Below are 26,218 nucleotides of genomic sequence, written 5' to 3'. Positions count from 1 at the left end.
CAGTCAGGGCGAACCTTTCCTCAAATGTCCCTCCACCATTCCATCTGGCGAGAACAGGACCAATTCATGCGCAGTTTTCCTAGGATCCTCAAATGCCCAACAAGGAATATTCGGAAGTAGATGAAGTTTGCGCAGCTGATTCCATTAATCTTTGCTCAGGATTCTTTGTTGACTATCAACTAAATGTAACCGACTTTGTGGGCTTGATGATATTAGTTTTACCCAGTTCTTCCTCAAAGTCGTTCTTTGCATGTTCGAATGGGGTGTGCGAGAAGCATTTTATAGGTCCTGACTGAGTTACTGGGAGTGTATGTTTAGTGAGTCAAGGAGGAAGTTTGACTTTTCTTTGGATTCCAGGTGTAGGCCAAGTCTGCTAACTTTTGGTACAATGTTTTATGAATTCTGTATTTTGGTCTTGTAAAAAAAAAAAGTCACCAGTTTCATTGTGAAAATTGCTAGAATCATACTTTTTCATTGTTGAGAGAACTAAAGTATGCACTTACAGACGCCTGTACAATGAATGCATAGCAAGGTGAGTTAATAGCCAGGTTGCAGGGGTGGTGGTGGGGGTAAAGCGAATGTCCAGGATTAGCTAGAAGTAAAGAAAACAGGAATCGAGGAGCAAAAGGCAGCACATAATAGGAGCAACAGAATGTTGGTGTCAGTTGAGGAAGTGACCACTGTAAACTAAATTAATTGATAGAGCTGGTGAGAAACACAATTACTAAAAGACAATGGAGCCACACTGAAAGTTCAAATACTAATATATCTTCAGATATTTGGTCAGCAGAGAAAAACATGGTGTTTAAATCATGTTTCCTTTATTCTGTAGATCAACCAACTGTCTCGGAATGTTTTCCTTGATCACATTGGAGAGTTTGTCAACACCAGTGGTAAACACAATTTTCTCTTTTAGTTTCCCAACAGTGATTTGAAGGAATTTCTTCTACCAATAACAATACTAACTGGAAAGGACGATGTGGTACTCGATATACAAACCGCAAAAGTGTTTATTAAAAAGGCACTCGTATTCATATTACGCCCCATCATTAGTTGATGTTAAGGAAGCCCCAAACTGTCTGTCCATTGGCAAAATGAAACGAAGTGTTGTATCAAATCAACAAACCACTAGGGGTAACAATCATTACATAAGCATTCTTATTGGTTCCCCTGGTGTAACATAAAATGGGTCCCTCTGTGAGCCTGCTGGGAGAACCCCTCCCAAGCTCCTCGGAGACGCATATTCTGTGCCACAGACTCTTGGGACCTTCTGAACCACCATCCATGCCAAATGATTATGATGATCTTGCCGCAGCAGCGGGATGTGGACTGCACTAGGTGAGTGAAAGGTGTAAGGTTTTGAATCATATGTTACATTTTACACCTAACCTAGAAACAAGGGGGGTGGCCCCTAGCACCCAAATGATCCAGCCACCATTGTGTGAAGCAAGTAACATTATTATGCACATAGCAGTAGCAGAGGCAGCTTCTGATGCTAGGGGGTTGGGCAGCTCCTGAGGGGGCACTGGCATTGAAAAAATTCAGGGACAGTGGCAACAGGTCTTTACTGCAGGGGCATTTACATCTTTCACAAATTAGCACAAGCCAGCAAGCATAGCAAGGGAGCCCCAAGTAATGTGAGCGAAATCGGGTGTTACTCCATAGAACATTTTCCTAATATATTCTGTTGAAATAGTGCATTTTACAGCATATGTTTTGAGAAAACAGGGTTTAACAGCCATGCAATTTACAATTGGTTCTCTTGGGTAATGCATGAACATATTTAGAAGATGCCATGTCACCAACGGTATAGAGGAGCATTTGACAATATTTTATGATGCCTGAGTTCACAACACATGTCAGCATTGCCATTGTAAGTTATTTTTAGACAGCTACACCCAAAATATTTTCCAGCATTGCTAGTGTAAATCCTTTCATGAAGCTGAGTCAATAATACATGCAAGCATTCCAGTGTAAAGCACTTTGATTTTGTGGCCACAAGTGATGCTATTACGGTCCCTGTAAATAACATTTATGAAGCTGCAAACATAATCTAGACTTTCATGGTCACTGAAAAGTCACTTTTGTGAAGTTATGGCCACAATCTATGCCAGTATGGTCACTGTTCTTTTGACTGGTAGTATTGTATGTATTATTTTATGGTATCAAAATGACTGTATGTCTTGCTTAGTTCTGTATGGTTTTTAAAAGGGATGATTAGGACATTGGGCCTCATTCCGAGTCGGGCGGTAAGGGTTAACGGTCACCGGTAACGAGACCGGTGCCGTTAAACCCTTACCGCCCTATTCCGAGTTCCCTTTGCGGGTTGGAACTTAACACCTGCTTTTTGCAGGCGTTAAAAAACCAACCCGCAAAGGGACCTTGGAGCTAATTACCTCACCGTAGTTTACGGTGCCGTAATTAGCACCTTCCCCATTCCCATTGAGCCCTATGGGGCAAAAATGGGAATGGGGAAGGGCCCATGGTGAATGGGGAATTACCGACCCCGCCAACCTTGGAATGGGGCGGTAATTCCGCCATTCACCATGGCGGAGTCGGAGAGATAACGGCGTCAAGGGTCGGAATGAGGCCCATTATCTTTCTGTAGCGATCAGTTAGCCATTCTTTCTTTACATAACTGATAAATGATACCTTAGTATGAAGCATGTTTCCCTTACCTCAGAGTTGATTACTATGCACAAACACTTTAAGCCAGCATTGTCACTATAAGTAACGTCCATGATGTAACCGCCTTTCGCCAAACACGTGGATGCATTGTGCACATACACATCAGCATGGAAAGTACCAAAAGACAGGCCTTCTCTGTCTATGCCCCCATACTCTAGAACCTCTTCCCCAGACTCTTCCCCTCTGATTGGCTTACTCACCTGGTCATAATTGGCCCATCCAGGACAGCCCTCTGCCCGGCAGCCCCTGCGTCTAAGGGCCCCAAGGCAAAGGGCAGCTCCAACACAGGTGGATCCAGAAAGTGTCTGCAGGTGTCAGCAGGGGATGCAAAAGAAGCCAGCAGCCAATAGACACCAACAAAACTGTAAGTGTGGCATGGGTGGGATGTAGAGCAATCACTCTACTCCAGAAAGCCCTCGCCACTTTACTTTACCTCTTAATAACGTAGACTGCCAAAGAATTACAACATGCATACCTAGAGAGATTTGTGACCACCAGCCTAAATCCATTCTTGGCTGGACTGTAAATTTTGCATTGCATTACGCACTAACATATTAGCCTATGATAACTAGTGCCACACCTATAGACAACGGTCAAAATTAGCTTGCATCACATCTGGATGGAAGTGTGAATTTAGAATGTGCTACACTTATATGGAATTGTTGACCTTAGCTTGCATTGTATCTAGACAGAAATGTGAATGTTAGCATGTGCACCACTTAGATGGAATTCCTGACTTAGCTTGCGTTGTATCTAGAGAGAAATGTGATTGTTAGCATGTGCACCACTTAGATGGAATTCTTGACCTTAGCTTGCATTGTATCTAGACAGAAATGTGAATGTTAGCATGTGCACCACTTAGATGGAATTCCTGACTTAGCTTGCGTTGTATCTAGAGAGAAATGTGATTGTTAGCATGTGCCACACTTAGATGGAATTCTTGACCCTAGCTTGCGTTGTATCTAGACAGAAATGTGAATGTTAGCATGTGCCACACTTAGATGGAATTCTTGACCTTAGCTTGCGTCACTTCTAGACAGAATTATGAATGTTAGCATGTGCCACACTTAGATGGAATTCTTGACCTTAGCTTGCGTTGTATGTAGACAGAAATGTGAATGTTAGCATGTGCCACACTTAGATGGAATTCTTGACCTTAGCTTGCGACACTTCTAGACAGGATTATGAATGTTAGCATGTGCCACACTTAGATGGAATTCTTGACCTTAGCTTGCATTGTATCTAGGCAGAAATGTGAATGTTAGCATGTGCCACACTTAGATGGAATTATTGACCTTGGCTTGCATTGTATCTAGACAGAAATGTGAATGTTAGCATGTGCCACACTTAGATGGAATTCTTGACCTTAGCTTGCATCACTTCTAGACAGGATTATGAATGTTAGCATGTGCCACACTTAGATGGAATTCTTGACCTTAGCTTGCGTGACTTCTAGACCAAATTATGAATGTTAGCATGTGCCACACTTAGATGGAATTCTTGACCTTAGCTTGCGTTGTATCTAGACAGAAATGTGAATGTTAGCATGTGCCACACTAGGGTGGAGTTCTTGACCTTAGCTTGCGTTGTATCTAGACAGAAATGTGAATGTTAGCATGTGCCACACTTAGATGGAATTCTTGACCTTCACTTGCGTCACTTCTAGACAGGATTATGAATGTTAGCATGTGCCACACTTAGATGGAATTCTTGACCTTAGCTTGCGTCGCATATAGATAGAAATGCGAATGTAAAAACACTTAAATGAAACTGTGAATGATAACAAGTGCACCACTTGAATGAAATCGTGATCACTGGCCTGCCTCACATCTAGACAGAATATTACAATTAGCAACCACCACACTCCGATGGAATAGTGAATAGCAGCAAGCATCACACCTGGACATATTTGCAAGGACAGCAATGTCAACTAACCAATCCACTGACAATTTCTCCCCTCTGCATACACCTCTCAAACTCTAACCAAACACAACCACAAGCCTAAAACGTAGCAATCTGCACAAACTTCACTACACTGCAACAATAAAACAAACATAGACTTGCACAACAGCACACAACGACTACCGACCACAAAACACCCCAAGCCCAGCCAATGGACCCACCGGGCTGAGGCTGCCAACAGCACATCACTGCTATCTTGCACTTTTCCAGCTCATTCCCACTAACCCACCCCCTCTCCCTCTTTCAGAGCCGCCAGAGCGCCAGGGGACCACTCCGGTGGTGATAGTGTGCGGTACAAATATCCTTTAACATTAACATTAACATAACAAGAGCAGAAAGAAAATGTCATCAGTTATGCAGACAGTGAGTAATCAATATTCCTAAAAATAATGTATTTAAGGCATTATTTCACGATCACTTAATCTCATATTCTAAATGACATGCTACTCAATTAAATCTGTGTCGCTAATTCTGAACCCGCTGCATGAAATTAAACAAATATACTACCTTTTATTAGTACGCCGGCGAGAGACAATCAGAATGCAACAAGCATTCTGATTGGCTCTCGCCAGGTCCCTATCCGGCCGGGAATCCCTCCGTCGGGATTGCAGGGCCTTTGTCCCCGGCGGGGGTGTGGCAGCCCCTCAGCCAATGAGGAGGCTCGAAGTGGGGCCATCCCCGCTCCGAGCCTCCCCGCGGCTGAGAGGCTGCCTTCGCCCCCCGCCGGGGACTCGTGTAAGTCTTTTTTTATTTTTTTATTTTTCCCTTCCCTTCCCTCCCCTCCCTTCAACCCACCCCCCCAACTTACCTTCTTGATCTTGCATCCCCGGCGGGGGACGAGGGAAGCCTCCAGCCGTGTGGAGACTCAGAGCGGGCCATCCCCGCTCTGCGCCTCCACACGGCTGGGGGCTTCCCTCGTCCCCCGCCGGGGACGCAGGTACTTTTTTTTTTCTTTTTCCCCAGTCCCAACCCCGCCCTCCCAACCCCACTTACCTTTTTTTGATCCTTTTTCGGGAGCGGTCGCGCTGGGAACACTTGTGTTCCCAGCGCGTCCTCTCCCGATGGCTGCCATGGAAAGGGAAAACGGACTCCGTTTTCCCTTTCCATGGCGGCGGCCATTGTCTTGGTCGTTCTTTGTTTCTGTCCCAAAACGCTGCAGCGTTGAAAAGCCGCAGCATTTCGGGAGAGAAAAAAATAGCTTTTAGTACCCTGGTCACACAAATTTTGCGGGCCGGGATACTAATAGCAATAGAACCCTTGCGGCGGGGGCCTTACCGACTCTGGTAATACCCTGGGGCCTTCGGTAAGGCCCTCGCTTCGCTCGGGTTCTATTGCTTAAATTAATATCAATGCTCAGAGATTACCTGCATGATTCAGAAATTTCTCATATATCTACAAGTTTATATATAAACAATAAAAGTCATCAATAAATGAGAGAACACAATCTCCTTATCCTTCACATGTGTGCCCTTTGTTAGGTACTGCAAAGAAGAATAAAATAGGCTATTTTTTATAAAATGCATGTCTGCATTTACACTTTGCAATGGAAAAAAACAGTTTGAATTGAATTAATTACGCACACTAAAAACGTTTTCTAAGATTTGAAGCTCCATAAAAAAAAGAACACAGAAAAGACTCTGTCAGACTATAAACAGGAAGAACACTGACCATTTCTCCAAACAATTTACTAGAATTGGAATTAATAAACTAAGGGGCCGATTCATGGACATATTTGCGTGGAAAATCAGGGATTTGCGTGCCAATCTGCCAGCAAATCCCTGTTCGGCGATTCATGCAACCGACTGCGTAGGACTTTCCTAGGACTTGCGTAGAGTTCGCGCAGGCCTGGCACGTCTCTATGAGTCAACAAGCGGGCCTACGAATCGACCAAAATAGGGGGCGGAACATGCAGAATGAGGAAGAACTTGTGAAAATGTGGGCGTGTAGAAGGATGGTACACGGGCAAGCAATCACACGCCCATAGTCCTGCGCATATTACCATACTAATGGATTTGGGATAGTTGAGAGTAGAAGCAAGTGGGATGGGAGGCACATCAAGGGAAGAGAGGAGTCTGGGAGAAGGAACAAGGAGGACAGGAGAAATTTCAGGAAGACAGAGCTGGTGGGCAGGGAGAAACTAAAGGAGAGCTGGTGGCGCATTAGCCTGGGCGGTGGGGAGGTGGCAGCAGAAAAGAGGCAGAGTAGATAAATTCCATCAGGAGGATGGAGGAACGTCAGTGAGAGGTGGTTGGAGGAAACATAACTGGTAAAGCGGAATCTATAAACAGGGGTACCTTGAACCCTGAAAAGGATGTCAGTAGAAAGTGGGAGAGAGAGAGAGGAGAGAGGAGAGAGAGAGAAAGAGAGAGAGAGAGAGAGAGAGAGAGAGAGGGAGAGAGAGAAAGAGATGAATCACAAACTGAAATTGACCATTTAATTTTCTTTTGGCCACACTTATGTCACATTCGCAATAAACCTGTTTGCCTCCACTACTGTATATTGTGTCCTTTGTGTATTCCACTGGGCATCACAGCAGAGCACTATACATGCAAACCCACATGGGAAAAGGTACTTACCCCTTACTTTGTCTCTCACACATGCTTGTGTTGGGGTCAAAATGTTGAACCCACCACCCACATGTTTAAAAGCAGAGAGCGGTAAAGATGATGGGAATCTTTGGGTGCTAGACCAATCGCCTTCTATGCAGTGCTGCTACTCTAATGATCGCCTGATGGGAGAGGCCTGGACCAGCATGTTTGCCATGCTAAAGAGAAAATGAATGAGGATGGAGCCACCACTGCTGCATGTATATAACTGTATTTATCGTGCATATATGACTTAGTCACATTAAAGCAATCTAAATATGAGTAGATCATAAAGTTTGGCAGCCTCAGGTGGCAATTTGGTAGGAATAGCAAGGCTGCCCATAACAATATTTAGAAAAGATAATGGGACATCCACAAAAAAAATAAGTTTGAGGTCTTTCCATACATCTTGACAGAACCTGAAAGTGAAGAAGCAGCTAAAAAACATATGTTCATATGAAGCTGGACAAAACTGCATGACCAACATTTATCATTGTTGTCTAACTTAAATTTTGACAATTTAACTGGTGTGATAAACGCTCTGTGTATAAAGAAGAAGAAATGTTGCGTAATATTAGCTGACACAGATATGTTTTTAATTTTGGAGAGAAGGAGGGACCATGTGTGGTCATCGAAAGTGTAACCAAAGTCATTTTCCCATTTTAAACGCATAGACCATACCTTAAAGGATGATACAAGAATCCTGTAAAATTTGGAAGCCTTGATATCGGAAAGCATGGTTAACTGCAGTAGTCTGAAGGCATCAGGAGTGTGAGAATATTATCAGAAAAAATATGAAGTGCATCCAAACAAGAATTGACTAATTACTTGTGGAAACGAAAATCAGTATTAGGAATAGGGAATAGGTATTTAAATTGCTGAAAGGAAAGAATAGAGGGGTCGCTTATGATTTGTTGTGTAAATCTAATGCCCTTATTCAACCAGGATTTCCGATTCAAGGCTCTTTTATTAATCACAATTTTCTTGTTCTGCCATAGTAAAGGGAGAGACATTTTTTTTTTTTTTATGTGTAAAGAGAAAGGTTTGTAGGGCGGAGACAGAGGTTTTAATGGGATCAGAGATAGCTGAGGAGGAATGATTAAATATGTAGATGAAATAAGCGATTTCATGGGGATGGACCAGATGTTTCTCTAATGTGCACCATGTGGGAGTATCTGTCACTGCAGGACATGTGAACCAACATCGAGATTGTTTGAGAAGAAAGGCAGAGTGATATAATTTAAAATCAGGAAACTTGACCCCACCTTTATCATAGGGTGCCTTCAATTTGGCTAAAGCAATCCTTTTACTCTTCCTGGAACCCCAGAGGAAATTAAGCAGGATGGAGTAGATAGATTTAAAAAAGGAAGGAGGTATAGGGACCGCAAGGAGTTGCTGATAATATAAAACAATTGGTGAAAGCATCATTTTAATTGTGTCAAGCCATCCCCACCATGAAAGATAAAGGGGGGACCATCTAGAGGTTAAATCGTTATGTTTATCCAACAAAGATTGGGTGTTAAGTTTCATGGTATCATGAATTGTGGGAGCAAAACGTATACCTAGATACTTGATAGAGGCACTACATCATTTGAAACCAAAGGGGTCAATATCATGTTTGAGAAAATAGGGGTTCAGAGGCATGATTTCGGATTTGTCTTTAATAAGTTTATAACCTGATACTTGGCCAAATAGATGTAATATGTTAAGTAAGTTAGGAAAGTGTAGTTTGGGTTTCTTGATAAGAATCAGGATATCGTCTACATACGCTGCAATTGTATTATGAGATGCTCCTCCTGAAATACCAGGAATATTTTTATTGGATCTAATTAATTCTAATAGTGGTTCTAAAGAGAGAATGTATAGGATTGGTGAGAGGGGGCAGCCCTGTCGGGTACCTCTGAGGAGAGGGAAGAAGGAGGAAGATAGACCGTTAATACATATTGAGGATTTGGTGGAAAAGTAGAGTAATTTAACAAGGGAAATTAATTTATCACCAAAACTGTGCCAATGTAAGGACCGAAACATAAAGTCCCAGTTGACACGATCGAAAGCTTTTTCTGCATCTAAAGCAATGGCCGCCTAGCCTTGCTTATCCTTTTTATCTTTGGCCGATAAATGAATGGTATCAAGAAGTAGTCTTGCGTTGGAAGATATATTGCAACCTTTTACATAACCCACTTGATCTGATTTTATTAGAGCAGGGAGTGAGAATTCAATTCTGTTAGCTAGGATCTTCGCAAAAACATTGCTCTCAACATTGATAATAGAAATGGGCCGGTAATTGCTGGGGAGTGTGGAGTCCTTATCGGCTTTAGGGAACAGAACAAGTAGGGCTTCAGAAAAAGAACCTGAGAAGGATTTTTGGGAAATGAAATAAGAGAATAGATTTGTAAGCTTGGGAGTAAGGGAAGGAGATCAATTATCAAACAATTCTGTCGAGAGACCATCAGGGCCTGGGGCTTTGCCTTTACCCAAGCCTTTAATCACTTTAGTGATCTCAGGACGGGTGATATCATTATCTAAGTGGGAGAGATCTAATTGAGGGTATGAGGATCTATTAATGTTATCAAGAAATGAAGTAATATTATTATGGGGAATAGAGTTCTCAGGAGTGTATAAATCAGCATAAAACCATTTAAAACAGCTTAGTATATCATTAGGATGATGATGTGAGGTGACTGATGCATCTTTGATATGGGAAATGAAAATTCTTTCTTTTTTCGTTTTCAAGTAAGAGGCTAGTGCTTTACCGGCTTTATTGGATGTTTAGTAGATTTTTGTTTTATATTTAAGAATGGTTCCTGCGGCTAGGTCAGTAATCTCGTAATTGATTTGGAAACGTAAAGACATGACCTCTGGAGATTATTTGAGTTAGAATTATGATAATAATGTTGCTCAGCTACAGTAAGCTGGGAGCAAAGGTCATCCAGGTGTTTTCTGCGCAAAGTCTTCTTTTTCCCAGAGAAAGCCATAATGTGTCCTCTAAGGGCCGCATTAAACGCATCCCAATTATTCACAACAGATGTGTGACAATCTAGATTATCAACAAAAAACTGGTGAGTAAATGATTTAACTGCAAGAATGAATTGTGGATCTTGTAATAGAAAGTTGTTAAGTTTCCAACAAGATGAAGATTTGTACACATCTGAAAGACTGAAGGAGGTGCATACAGGGGCATGATCGGATATTATGATGTTAGCTATCCTAGAATCAACAATGGATCCTGTAAGGGTTTTGGTGGAAAAAATATAATCAAGGCTTGATAGAGTGCGTTGTGGGGTAGAATGAAAAGTATAGTCAAGTTGAGTGTGGTGGGATAGCCTCCAGGTGTCTATGAGGCCTGTTTCAACTAAACATCCCAGAAAGGATTTGTGAGATTTGCTAGTTTTGAACATACAACTAGATTTCCTATCCAAAAAAAGGTCAAGGACCTGATTGGCATCCCCACACATAATTAAATTAGAGAAGTTATTTTTAAGTATCATTTGTTTAATGGAGACCCAAAAATTGGGATCTGTTATAGTGGGACCATAGATGTTTAGAATCAAAACATGTGTGGATTCAATCAGGAGCTTAACCCATACCCATCTACCATTAATATTAGTACCCTGATCTATGACTTTGAAGGGTAGTTTTTACTAAATAATATGGCAACTCAATTTTTCTAAGCAACTGCCGGACTAGAAATAATTTCTTTGACCCAGATGGACTTAAATTTCAATGCTTCTTTGTTAGATAAATATGGTTCTTGTATACAAGCTACGGATGGATTGAATTTGTTGAGATGAGAAATTATCTTACATCTTTTGATCGGGTTATTGCAGCCTTTGATATTTCATGTAACAAATTTAAAAATAATTTAAACGTTCCAATAATAGTAGTAATATAGTATAGAACCATTGTGGATATACATATTTAGTACCATAGAGATATAATAAACATAACATATAGTCAAGGGAAGACACAAAAGGAAGACACATCGGGAATCAGGAAGGGGGATGGGGTGTCTGATCATAAATAGATAATTAGGATAGCAGAATTAAAGACAGATATAGATCAGACTAGGGTCAGGGGAAAAGAAGGGAAAACATTTTTTAGGGATGGGTGACGCCTGCTAAGTTGTCAAAAGGAAAAAAGAGCGACTCAGAGTGGAAGACGGACGATGCTGCGACACCCGTCCCACCATGTTATAATAAAAGGTTAGTCGAAGCATTAAGTGGAATACAACTAAGCATGAGAGAGGGTAATACATTCATGTAATAGAAGAAATAGAGGTACTGGCAGGAAAGGATGTGTCCATGCCATCAAATTTGATGGAGCGTATAAAAGCTCTTAGGTCAGGAGGTTCATCGAACATGGCGGTACGACCTTCATGCGTGACTTTAAAAGAACAAGGCTGGTATAGCCCATACCGAATATTGAGCTGCTTCAGAGCTGGACGAAAGGACAGAAATATTTTCCTGCGTTGGGCCGTGCTTTTGGTGACATCTTGTGTAATAAATATCTTATTACCATTCCAAATAAGGGATTTGCGTTCTTTTGCAGCAGATAGGATAAGCTGAAGTTGAGAGTATTCAACAAGGTAGAAAATCAATGTTCTGGACGATGGATGCAGATAAGTAGAGACAGATAGTTGACCAATTCTATGATCTCGTTGAATATTGAGTGCAGTTTCTGAGGATAAGTGAAGCAAGGTTGGTAGAAATGTTTGCAGAAATGCAATGGTATTTTCTCCTTCAGAGCCCTCCGGCAGCCCTGAAATTCTGAGATTGTTACATCGACTTCGATTTTCCAAATCTTCATTGTACCTTTGAAGATCTTTAATGGACTTCTCAAGTTGTGCCACTTTGGGGTATACATCTTCCACAAGACCGACTCTTCTTTCCACCTCAACCATTCTGTTTTCGAAGCCCTTCCAACTATCATCTAATTGTTGCAATTTTAGGATTGTGGTCTCAATGAAGGGTTTAAGAGAACTAATTTCTGATAGTATGGCTTCAATTGCAGGATCAGAGATACCAAGTGGCGGTGGCGAGTCACTTTTGGGTCTCTTAAGGTTGGTAGATGAGATATTAGATTCTTTCGTATTGGGCACACCTTTATGAGTATTTTTGCTAGTGGCCATGGTGCAGCAGAGCTTGTTAGGAGAGTATTGAAGGTGAAGACACTGATATGAGAGCTGAAGGCTCTATTCGGCAAGAAAGTGATGTCGCTTCCAACAAAAGCAAGGAGTAGTCTTCACGATGGCACAGAATGTTGTTTTAATTTCAATTCTGTTTACAATAGTTTACAATGTTTATGTCCATATTATACAAACTGCTTTAATCCTGTTAAAGGAGATCAAACGAAATCAGCAGAGGATCATAAAGAGTAAACTAAGAGGGTAAGTTATGAAGCACTGCAAGTGCATTTTAGCAGTGATGCTTTGAGCCTTCACACTCTGATGTTGGGGTTTATTTATTTTTTATTTATTTATTTATTTGAATTTATATAGCGCACAACGGCCCTGAGGAATCGTGGCGCTGTTACAGAAGGTTTTGCTTAATGCATACATGCGTGAGTCAAGGAGCAGTACAAAAAAGGCATAGAGTACATTATAAACAGAGAGGGAAGATGTGCATGTTATTTGTCAGGAAGTACAATTCATGTGGCAGTAACAACATCTGTAAATGCATATTGAGGGGGTTAGTTGAACAGGTTTGTTTTTAGCAGTTTGCAGAAAACATTGTATGATTCTTAATTTCTGAGAAACGCGGGGAGGGCATTCAAGTTCTTGGGGGCTACGTGTAGGAAGCTGGAGACACCAGCCTTTACACTTTTGAAGAGTGGGACCTGGGTCTGGTTGGCAAGATGAGATCTGATAGGTCTAGATGATGGGTTGCGGGTGATCTTAGTTAGTTAGTTGCGGGTTAGTAACAACAAAGGTTTAAATTGACTACAGCATGGGGGCACACAAAAATAATCCAGGCATTATCAGTAATGGTCAATGGTATGGTTCAGGTATATCCAGTAGTGGCCAAAAAATAAATCAAGAATGTTGAAATGCTAATGTAAGTATAGGCTGCCACGTGGTAAAACAGAATCCTTAATTAGCTAAGAAGAAGCTCTTAAATAAGCAGAAATAGTTCTCGAGAATATATAAAATGTTGAGAGGAAATGCTGAAGGCAGTGCTATTTTACTGTTTAGGGTACCATGAAGAGAAATGGTGCACTAAAGAAGTTTGCAGTCAAAGCGTTTAATTCTTAATTTTGCTTTTATGTGTGTTACATTGAAAAGAAGAACGTTATTTCCTGAGAGGCTCTCACTTTTGTTTGCATTGATGCAGTATGGTCCTGGCACCAGCAGCGGCGATGTTGTGTAGGAGGGGCCGACCAGGCCTCAGCAGGCACGTCACAGTGCGTGTGACGGCGGATATCTCCACAGAGAGGGCGGGTACCTTTGGAGGCAGCAGCCGGTGAGGAAGCGCCGGAGCGCATAGGAGGCTCGAAAAAGTTGCGGAAAAGCACCGGAACCTTAGCGAGGACCAGCAAACATGGGATGGGTCATCAGGTAGGAGAAAGAAGCGTCGGAAATCCCAAATAATGCCCTATTTTCTTGTGAGTGGAGCGGAGCGACGGGACTAAGCAGCCATCTTGTTTGGTGTTCGACCACACCCCGTTGTAAAGGTTTTGTAGTGAATTGTAATTGGTTATTTATAAAACACTTAATAACCAGAGGTTTCGAAGCGCTGATCCCCGCATCGTCTTGCTTCCAAGAGGAGCACATTGCCCCTGATCTATCCTCCCGATACGAATGACGCAGACCACAGTGTTACGGATGTATAAAAACATTTATTATGTTTCTTGTTCACAGCTTTCTGTGGATTGGGTCAACCTCTGACTCCACCTTTGCTTTTCAACGTTTGTCATGATGAGTCTTTGTCAAAACAGAAAGGTGATGACTGGAAGGTTTTGAATTAATCATCACCACGGGCAAAGCTCTGGGCAACCCTCCAGACCATCATTTTTCAGCCTAAGAAGCCATTACAGAAGGGGAAAAACCATATGCAAATCAGGCTTGGTGCTACCCCAAAAGGGGCAGTCCAGCCCCAACTGCTAGGTCACATCCCTTCTGCACGAGACCACAAGCATCCCCAGACATGTTTCAGCCTTGTTGGGCATCATCAGTGAGGAGTAGCTTGGGTCTCTAGGCCCGGCAGACTCGGGACCCACGTCTGGGCATACCCGTCCCACTCGGGGTGACTTTGGCAAAACAGAAAGGTGATGACTGGAAGGTTTTGAATTAATCATAACCACGGCAAAGCTCTGGGCAACCCTCCAGACCATCGTTTTTCAGCCTGCCAAGCCATTACAGAAGGGGAAAAACCATATGCAAATCAGGCTCGGTGCTACCCCAAAAGGGGCAGTCCAGCCCCAACTGCTAGGTCACATCCCTTCTGCACGAGACCACAAGCATCCCCAGACATGTTTCAGCCTTGTTGGGCGTCATCAGTGAGGAGTAGCTTGGGTCTCTAGGCCCGGCAGACTCGGGACCCACGTCTGGGCATACCCGTCCCACTCGGGATGACTTTGGCAAAACAGAAAGGTGATGACTGGAAGGTTTTGAATTAATCATAACCAAGGGCAAAGCTCTGGGCAACCCTCCAGACCATCGTTTTTCAGCCTGCCAAGCCATTACAGAAGGGGAAAAACCATATGCAAATCAGGCTTGGTGCTACCCCAAAAGGGGCAGTCCACCCCCAACTGCTAGGTCACATCCCTTCTACACGAGACCACAAGCATCCCCAGACATATTTTAGCCTTGTTGGGCATCATCAGTGAGGAGTAGCTTGGGTCTCTAGGCCCGGCAGACTCGGGACCCACATCTGGGCATACCCGTCCCACTCGGGGTGACTTTGGCAAAACAGAAAGGTGATGACTGGACGGTTTTGAATTCATCATAACCACCGGCAAAGCTCTGTGCAACCCTCCAGACCATCGTTTTTCAGCCTGCCAAGCCATTACAGAAGGGGAAAAACCATATGCAAATCAGGCTTGGTGCTACCCCAAAAGGGGCAGTCCAGCCCCAACTGCTAGGTCACATCCCTTCTGCACGAGACCACAAGCATCCCCAGACATGTTTCAGCCTTGTTGGGCGTCATCAGTGAGGAGTAGCTTGGGTCTCTAGGCCCGGCAGACTCGGGACCCACGTCTGGGCATACCCGTCCAACTCGGGGTGACTTTGGCAAAACAGATGTTTTGTTTTGCTATTGTTACCCTGAGTGGGACGGGTATGCTCAGACGTGGGTCCCGTGCCTGTTGGGCCTAGAGACCCAAGCTACACCTCACTGATGACGCCCAACAAGGCTGAAACATGTCTGGGGATGCTTGTGGCCTCGTGCAGAAGGGAGTTGGCCTAGCAGTTCGGGCTGGACTGCCTCTTTTGGGGTGGGGCCAAGTCTGATTTGCATATGGTCTTTCACCTTCTGTAATGGCTTGGCAGGCAAAGAACGATGGTCTGGAGGGTTGCCCAGAGCAATGCCAGAGGTTAAGATTTATTCTAAACCTTCCAGCCATCATCTCTTTTGTTTTGCTATGATGAGTCTTTGTACACACTCGAAAAGATGCATATGCTGCCTCAGCTAAAGTCAGCTACAAGATCTTTTCACTCAGTCCATGGGCCGTACTTGCATAAGTGTAGTGCCTCGGCCATAACTCACAAGTTACGGTTCCTCTCTGATGGCATTGTGTCTGTCAATGCTTCTACACTGAATTAGGAAAGTGCTTGAATTTCAGAAGTCCTCTGGATTAACTTAATTTTTTCTGTCATCATCCATTCACTCTATTAATAATGGGGACTATGGGGCTTCCGGTGACCAGGTCACCACCAGGAGGTATGAACTAGGGTCCTATGATCTAATCTAACAAGGGTGTCTGCTCCAGACCGGCTGGACCACATTCCCTCCACCCTCCTGGAGGACCTTGGGATTTTTGCAATGGCTGGCACAGAACACATCAGCGCACACAAAGGCAGCCCCCAGACAATTTCACATGACACAGAAGCCAATAGACTCACTCAGCAAGATGCAGCAAACGGAATTGATTAGTACACAGATATCCTGGCACAAAGCAATGGCTTGTGTACATCTCTGCCTCGCCCCTAGAATGTACAGATTATTCCCCTTTCAATGGTTGCTTGGACTTGCTCCTACTTCTGATGCTACCTCTTCCCGTCTGGATTTGGGCTGTATTTCACTTCTAGTCCCTCACAGCAGGGTCTACATAACAGTCATCAGTGGGGTGGTTATGTGTGTGTCTTTGTCAAATGTCTTTGCAATGCCACAAAAGGTACACTTCGCAAGTTTAAATAAACTCTGTAGTTTTAGAAGATTCCAAAACTACAAACTCTGTAATTTGAAGTTCATATTTCTGCCTACTTCTGTCTAGTTCCGAAAGACTATCTTCATTTTTCCCATTCTGGGTTCGTAGGCCTTTACTTGCTCAGGACAACTCGATCTGTGATTCAGCACAATGGGACTCATTACAAGGTTGGTGGTATCTCGGTGGTAAATCTGGCAAGATACCACCTAATGGAATTACTGTTACCGCCACTTGGTCCAAAGGTATTACTGCAAGATTAGAAGTGGTGGTGGTGGTGTTAATCCCCATTAGTTGCAGTCCACAGGACAGCATGGGGGATTTTGGCAGTATTACCGCCAGCGGTAATTCTGTTAAAATTGCTGAGGTGATTCCTTCACATCTCCACCAAACCCGTAGTTGGGCGGTGCAGCAATGCGTCGGTAATGGTATTACCGCTGCATTTTTAGCACACTGCCCAACTTACAATGGGCCTCATTACGACCCAGGCGGTAAGTTACCGCCTGGGCCGTGACTTTACCACCATGGCGTAAACTACGTTTACGGCATGGTGGTAGGCGGACTTACCGCCCCATTCCGAGGTCGGCGGGGCGGTAAGTCCCCAATCCCCATTTACCCTTCCCCATTCCCATTTTTGCCCCATAGGGCATAATGGGAGTGGGGAAGGCGTTAATTACGCCACCGTAAATTACGGTGGCGTAATTAACTCCATGGTCCCTTAGCGCCATGGATTTTAACACTGCAGGTGTTAAAACCTCCATGGCGCTAAGGGACCTCGTACTCAGGCGTTAAGGGTCGGCGCTGTTTACGCCGCCGTAAACCCCTTACCGCCTGAGTCGTAATGAGGCCCAATGATATGATATGGCATTTATAAAGCGCCTATACACAAGTGTTTCCAATGAGGCCCAATGAGTTGCTCCTCCCTTTCTAGAAACCCTTCCAGCCTGGGACCTTTAAGTTTGGGAAGCACATACACTCACTAGCTTCCCCAAGCCTCCTCAGCCTTTCATGTTACATAGGGAGTGCCTGAAAAAATCTCTAGCTAGTCATCCATGACGCTATGGCTCAAACAGACATTATTTACCCTACCTCTGGTTCAATGCATGCCAGCAACTTCAAGAAATAAAGAAAGTACAATATTCTACAGACTTTACTGCATCTCAGGGCACTGTTCCTAGTACCACTTCCTCTAAAAACAATCTCTGTTTGACTTAGAGCAATGAGTGCCTTCAAGCACACTCACTCAGGCGTTGACACAACTCCCACTCTGTTTCAATATGTGATTCCCATGACTTTGTCAATGCTTATATACTTGGCTCATTTGACATGGCTAAAAATTGCTGAACCCAGGCACATTCCTGTGCTTGATTTACTTTACTTGGTTAGCTGTTCTTTACTTTGTTCACTAGACGTTTCTAGCACTTCTTTACTTGGTCTATGGGACTTTGCTAGTGCTCCGGCTCTCATCGGAATAGTTGAACTACAACTTCTTGTAAATAATTATTTTAGTGATTCCTTTGGTGTCCTGGTGCCTTTGTGCTCCTTTCAGTAACTGAACCACAAATCCCTTAAAGGATTTGTTTTGCTTGTTTCACCTGGTTTGTCTGTGCCACTGTGCTCCTTGGAGTGTTTAAAAACCACAGTTCCCATGGAGCAATTCTTCCCTGATGGTATTGTTGCTTTGTCAGTACCAATGTGCTCCTTGCCGGTTGCACCACAATTGCCTGACACCTTCAGATACACACATACAGCCTACTGCACATATATGTGAAAAGATAGTAAGGTTTTGTGAAGGGGAAAATGTTGTGGCAGGGGGTAAAATAACATTCTTCTGTTTTAACTTTGCTCCTGTGTAAAGGTCGCATGAACCTTTCCCAAAAACATACTCAACCAACGCTTATTATTCTAAGAAAGGTGTTTTGACTCATTTGCCATTCAAATTCCCATAGGGATATTTTCTTGAAATGTCACGTGAAAACCGTTCAACAAATGTATACCAAACTTGTCCGAGAAGTTGTCAGTCAAGTAGATAGTGCCCCATTTACAAGAATGTTTTCAATAGGACTTTCCAATGTTAAAACATTTTTGTAAATCAGGCCCTCAGTGCACTAAGCATGGCTTGGAGCCATGACTCGGACACAGTGAATACCAGAGGCCATGAACAGCATGCACTGCAGTTAGGATCAAACTAATGGGGTAGGACTGAAGGCATTCCCTTTCCTGGCACAGCTTCTGTTGGGCAAGGGTGGACTGGAAACCAAATGAGACCCTGGAAATAATGTTCAAAGTGGCCCATATTACACATTTTGAGCAAACCCAATCCTTTTCCTATGAGAACATTTGGAAATAAAATAGGTAACCACACAAAAGAGGCCCAGGGTGCAGAGGCCTACCGGGAAATCTCCAGACTTCCCTGTAGGCAGTCCACCCCTGCTGTTGGGCGTGGCACTAGGCCATGCAGAGTGGACACTGTGGGTGTGTTTACAGTGTCAGCAGCATGGCCACAGGCATTGTCAAGTGGGCGCTCTGGGTGTGTTCTCTGTCCTTGATGCATGGGCAAAGGATCCCATCCCAGTGATCACTTTTGCCATGTTAGGATTATTTAAAACATTCACTGATAAACTTTTTAAGGACAGTTATAATTAACATTCTGTATTAAAAACTTGGATATTCACAGAAAAACCTTTATTTTAAGGACGTTATGTATGCAACTCAAAAACTAAAACCCACACAAATGTGCCAGTTTCTGCAGGGTATTGAGAAAAAAACAGCTACATAAATAGAGTAGCACCCCAGAATGCTTAGGTTGAGTTTTATTTTTATTTTGAATGCCAACACAAAACACATCTGAAGCAAACCGTAGGCATTGTTTTCAAGAGCCAATTTTCTAAGTGAATTAGCTCAGCACAGGATTCCAGGAGCCACTCGGGGATTCAGTAGCAAGTGTATTTGCGTGTTTTTTAGGTTGGCAATGCATTGTAATTAGTACATTTTTTTCAGTGAATATTATGTATGGAAAAGGTACATCACAACATGTTGTGTAGCCATTTTCATGGGGTCGTCCTTTATGACATTTCTAATAAATCCCATGTTCAACTTTTCTAACCAAATAACACACACACAATAATCTGCCATAGTAACACGGAAATAATACAACCTCTCGTGTATGACCGCTTGTGTATTTTGTAAATGCGTCACAGATGAAAGCTCCAAGACACGGAAGCGTTCACACACCACGTCGCCAGTCTGGCCGATGCTTTATGAGCGTTCAGTGGACTGCGCCATTGATTTATACACATATAGCTCTCTATGGTAAACAGCTTTCACAAGCTATTATCCGTCAGTCCGTCAAGGTACAGGCGTGATTTGTTATGCACACTGTACAATCCACGAGCCAGTGCAGGCCGGCTCTCTGAACGGTCTGTTCTTTTAACGGTTATTTATATACACCGGGAGAGCCTTTTCGTGCTATTACATGCATTTTATGACTGGGTGAACAGCGAACGTATTCTTTTCGCAGTGGAGCCCACTCGTGTTGGAGTGGTTTGCACTGTTTATTACAGATGCCAGAGATGAGCTTCCTGGCTACTGGGGACTCTGGAAGTATGAATGCTTTATTCACCCTATTTGCCGCCAGAACAGTATTTCTCTTAGTTCCTCCTAGACATTGTTTTTACTGCTAAGCAATAAACATGGTTGCTTTGGGAGCTATTGAAAACGCATTCTTTTATGTGATGAAAAATGTTGCCTTGGTATTTACTGTTCTTACATTAACTGGCCTACGGGATCCAATCTATTCGCCCCTCTATTTATAGGCGGCAACATTAAACCATAAGCTTTTCTGGGTTATACCGTCTCTATGGCGTAAATATACCCTAAAAGGATGTATTCGAAATGAAAGAATCTCTAAAACAGGATGTATATAATGATATCGGACTTATATAAAAATGAATATGGATTTAAAAATGCTTCTGAAATTACCGGACCTACCAGAAAATATTAAATCCTTTCTTTATCTAAGACTTTTCCGTGTATTGCTATTCATTTTTTATGGCTTGCATGCACCCAGTTGGAATTTCTTTTAGTTGGTAGGCTTGTATATTTAGAGTGACATGCGTCCTCCTCCCTATATTGAAAAGGGGAGAGTTTGAAATTGATGCTGAATGAGTCGTTGAAAAGGACAACTTGTGTGTGTAGGAGAAGTTGCCAAACCAAAATGGGGAACGATGCACAAAACTTTAAATAATCATGGTGTTTAGAAAAACCACACAGCGATGCCATTACTGGGCAAGAGGCATTTCTAAGATGGATAGTGGAGGGGTGGTTTGAAATGCCATAAATTACAATATAAATGTTTTGTATAACAAGTGCTTTAACAGTTCAACAGATGACCAGTAAATATTTGCAAATCGCCCGCTGTGAAAAGTTGTGATCCGTGAATCAACCTCGCTGCAAGCCCTGCACACATACCAATGTTAGTATACATGCTCCTCTGCCCTGCAGAGCAACAATTAAGCAATAAGCATCAGTTTTGGGGTCTTCAACGGTTGGTAATGGTCCAGGGCCCAAGTTCTAGGACTTTGCAAAGTCTTTTAAATTTGGAACCCCAGGGTGCTAACAGCAATGTATTTTGTTTGAATGAACTGTATGCCACACAGTGTCCCGTTCATTCAAACAAAATCCTGACCTAAGCTGGCCACCATGGAATCTGCAAGGTGGGGCTCCATACGGGGCCCCTCTTCCATTTCCATTGCGGCCAGCAGGGGCACCGAGCGGCAACGGTAGTCGGGGGGCAACGCTCCCGCTGAATGAATCAGGTAACTGGGGTTGGAAGTTGGTAAGGGATCGGACACCCAAGGTGGGGGAGATGGCAGGGTGGGGGAAGTAGCAATCTGGCTGCTCGGAACGCGGGCTGAGATTGTGGGATTCAGCCCGTCATCTAAGGAACCTGATCGGTTGCGTCTACTGCCAAGGGTGCTAATGGACTGTATTATACACTCCAGGAGAGTACCTAACTGTGCTGTTTGTGTTTGAAAATTGTATCTGCAGCATCCCCCAGTCTTCCTCACCAAGATCACTTATCATCCCTATTGGATGGAACATAACTTGGTTGTCCTGATCACCCACATTGAGTGCCCGATTCATGGAATTGACTGTGGGAAAAAAACGACTTTGCGCTTCAAACCACGTGCAAAATCCCACTTGTCGATTCATGGAATCCACTGCGTGCTACTTTTCTGTAGTTTGCGCGGAATTCGCGCAGGGTTGGCAGGTCTCTGCAAGAGGCCGAGTGCCTTGCACGAGACACCACACAGAGCATGGGTGTGGTTTGCGTAGAGGGCAGAGTAGGGGGGTGGAACCTGGAAAATGAGGAAGAACAAGGGAAAATGTTGGCGATACGAGGAACGGCCCACAGGCAGTCCAATGCATGCCCACAAATGTGCGGAATGAGATGTATTCATGGATCCCACTGTGTAACCTCTCGTCAGGGAAATGGGCACACAAAGCCCTCATTCCATCTGCCCCCAAAGGCAGGCATACCGACACTAGCGTTTAGGATTCATCATGCAGAGGTGAGATTGCATGTAGGATTTAGGGGTGTGATTACACAGCCTGGGTTACGATCTGACTTAGGGGTGCGGGTATGCAGTGTAGCGGGTGCAGGAACAGTTTGCAGGGGTTCGCATGCAGAACCGTTTTACCTGAGTTACAAAAATGTGTATGCATGTTGACATTGTGCCCGTAACAGTTACCGGGGACCCTGCGCAGTGTCCCCAAGGTGCAGACCTGGTTGCGGGGGACACCACGCACTGTTTCAAGGGTGCATGTGTTCGTGCCCGAGGAGCACGCAAAGCTAGCTGTTTCTGGCTGTTTTTGCTTTGTGTGGGGCCGTGTTGGGGGCGTTCCGGCTGTGACCTGCGTGTACGGTTACTTTGTACAAACAATTCCATGAATACGCAGAGCGCACAAAAATAGCTTCTGCACAGTCATTCTTGGCACGCATGATTTGCAGGATCTCTGTGCACTTTTCCATGAATCAGGCCCAGAAAGCAGACTTGTCCCTGTTTCCAACCTGTGGCCTGTGAATGCTAGTATGGGAAAACATTCTAGCCGTGCCAGGCCTTGAACTGGAAAAAGAAAAGAAAAGGAGGCCCCCACGCAAGAAACAAAAGCATACTTTCTATATTTCCACTCTCAGGACGGAATTATAAACATGCCTGACTGTCCTATGGTTCACAACTCGCTCTGGAGAGCACACACAAGAGCACCCATCAGCTATGTGATGGCTGTGGTTGATGATGGTCTGTCTCCCTGCTCTTCATGCTCCCTAAAAGAGAGCATTTACCTCCCACTTGCAAGCAACAATAATTGTGGCTGGTGGCTGGAGTGTCCAGAATGAAAAAAAATATTTTTTGTATGGGCTGGACTGTATATATGTTTGTAGGAATGATACTCGAAAAGCACACACCTTTCTGGTGAGCAATGCAGTGCCTGACAAAGATTAAGCAAATATCAGGGTAGTCAATATGAAGCTGGTTGTGGGTGGACGCAGACTTCACCCCCCCCACGGAATAGGGTCACTGTGACTTTGAGATTTGTTTAGAAATATTGTCATATAAAAATGTGACATAATGTCATCTGGTGAGGAAGGGAGTTTTGACTTTCTAGAAATAAAATGATGCAGGTAGTTCTGCTTATGAAGACTGCTGAACAGATCCCCTTTTTATAATGATTCATGCCCAAATCATAGTGTGCTCATGTGCTTTTCTGTGACCATCTCTTGACATCTCCAGCAACTGCCCTACATTGCAGCCAGGCAGGGTCAAAGGTCATTCATGCCTTCCTGACAACTGCTAGAACACAAAGTTCTGAAAGTCACGTGTTGATTTTTGATCATCTGCACCACTGGTTAAAAATATAATAATTGTGTACCCCATTGTCCTGGTGGCACGGTAAACTGTAAATAAAAGCCTTGTTCAGTTATGCCATGGTTGCTGCTGAAGCTGCATAATTATAGAGCCACAGCATTTGGATTATTAGCTAGATGAGGTGACTCACTCATGATAGGGCTTTGTGTGCATTAACTGTCTGGCCTGGGTGTGCCCACAACAACCATGTGGGATAGTGCCCAGGGAGGCTGTCACCTTCCTGCAGGGCACAGGAAATCTCCCGGACATAAGGAGCAAAGGAAACTGGATTGAGCAGCTGGGGTCGGACTCTTGTAGGATGGGACCAAAAGGGGAAATACTCTGCCCATTTTTGATTTATCTCTGGACTCCAAGACAAGCAGGAATTACCTAGAACTCTCTTGGGGATACAATCTATTCCAAAGTCATCTGTCAAAGAGATGAAGACAAAAGGCTCCAAGGAAGAGGAAAGCTCTTGTCCCTACCCACATCAAGGGCACATTTGGGGTGACATTTCTGTGAACAGCGCCACTTCAGCCAGTACACTGATACCCAAGAACCTGCTTTCTGGAGATGGTAGAACCCTGCAAGTGTGCTCTTCAACTCTTCCTGGATGGGAAGTAGATAATAGGACTTGCCTTTCCCTTGAGATGCTGGACGTAGTTTCCTGACAACCACAGAACAATGGAAGCAACCCCTGGTCCCCCCTGTAACTCCAAACTGCCTTAACACTGGTTCGGGCACCTTCTACACTGACCAGGCTTTGCAAGGGAACTGCCAGAGTCACCTCCGACCTCAACACGTAACCTCCTCTGCTCAGTGCTGAAGCTCTGTCATCTCTGCATCTCTGAGACACACGAGTCTTCTTTTGTCCCCAACACAACCCCTCCACCTGGTCACCTGCTTCTTTAAGCTCCAAGCTGTTCCTGCTGCAGTACCCCGAGTACCTATAGAGCCTGCCAAGCCATCTCACTGCCAAATGTCAATCTTTCTTTCTTTATATCCTAAACCACTGTATCATCTGGTGCCGCCGACCCAATATCACCTGCCATCTCCTTCCTCTTCAGTCTGAAATTCCTCCCTGCTGCTGAAAAGCACTACATTGTTGGGACCTGGTCTGGCACCAAAAGTACTCAGCCTCCCGGTGCTAAACCAAAATGCCTGGCTCAATACTGTCGACCATTAAATACAAGAACATAAGGTATTTCAAGCAGTCCTGTCCCCATGGTCTGCCTTAAAGGACCCTTGTGGCGTTTAAGACCCTTCCCTACTTTTTGTAAAAAATACATCATCATAAACTTTGACATTCATTCCCTAAATCAATTGACTACACCACTGTCTTCATCCAGAGTGTCCCTTTATTTCGGAATCTGCATTCTCTCTCTTTCCTTACAGGGATGGGTCTTTAGTTATTATTAAAGTTCCTATTTTTCTGGAACATTGGTTGGACATTCATTTATTTTGGTACCAGTGTACTATTGTTGCTTGATGCATGTGTCCCAGCTAACAACCCCATTTCAGAGTATGACCTGCCATCGGCCCACTTTACCAAAAGAGGTGAGGAAGGTATGCCTGTCAGGCTGTGCCTGTTTCAGCTTTATGATTGGGATCACTGCTGGTTTAGTAGTAGTGTGGGGCTGAATAGGTAGTTTAGCCAATAATCATCCCTCTAATCCTGCAGATCAGTAGTCATTTAGTCACAATAAACCAATTCTTTCTACTTTAGAAAAGATTGTTCAGGCTAATAAACAAGGCCAAAATATCAGTGATATGATTGTACATTCTAGGCATTTGTCATCTTCACCCACACAACCTACTGTAAGAACACAGTGGGGTTTGCCACCTGGTATTGGCCATCCCTATGTGGTGAAAGTCAGGCATGTAAATATACAGAGAATTTGACAAAGTTTGAATATCAGAATATTAAATGCGAGCTCAGATTTATTTTTAACTGCAATTAATTATGTCATATATTGCATCATATCTCCTTGCAATAAGCTCTATATTGGCGAAACTATTAGAAATATGTCAGTAAAATTTCTGAAAATAGGTCTGACTTCAGGTTACAAACTCCAAATCCACCCCTGATGGAATACCTTCAGGCAAAAAGTCACACCTAGGAGGAAATAAAATTCTTTATATTGGATGTCGTTATAATGAAATATTGTACTCAAAATGTGAAAGAAATTTGGAGAAAGACAGAGCAACATTGAATTCTGAGATTGTATACAGATGTAGATGGGTTGAATGAATCAATCTCATGATCGATCTTACAATTACATGACATTAAATATAATATTTAAGTTGTTTGATTGCATCTGAAAATTCCCCATGATTGTTAACCTGTAAACTGTTACATAAACATGGTAATTGCTGGATAATACATAATTTGATGAACATTTTAATTTGTCTGAATGAAAATAATGATAGCTGTTTAGAAGGTGGAAATACAGTGAACAATTATTTTTCATTCTTTGGTTAATATGAATGTTAACTTGAAAGGGGCCCCTGAGGGACCCTCGGATGTGGAAACAAGGCACAGTCACCACACTCGAATAGATGCGCCAGACACGAGATTCCGTTCCCAAAATCTAGGGTTTATTGCAATACAAAGAAGTCCCAGTTGGCCAAGTGGTCCCACGCCCTGCGACGTGTGTCTAACAGACCTCGGGGGACGCAAGAGAGAATGAAACGTACATTAGTTACATATATGCA

Source organism: Ambystoma mexicanum, chromosome 6p (genome assembly GCF_040938575.1).
Source record: "Ambystoma mexicanum isolate Mex_15411 chromosome 6p, UKY_AmexF1_1, whole genome shotgun sequence".
NCBI lineage: Eukaryota > Metazoa > Chordata > Amphibia > Caudata > Ambystomatidae > Ambystoma > Ambystoma mexicanum.
Note: the sequence above shows the minus strand (reverse complement) of the source record.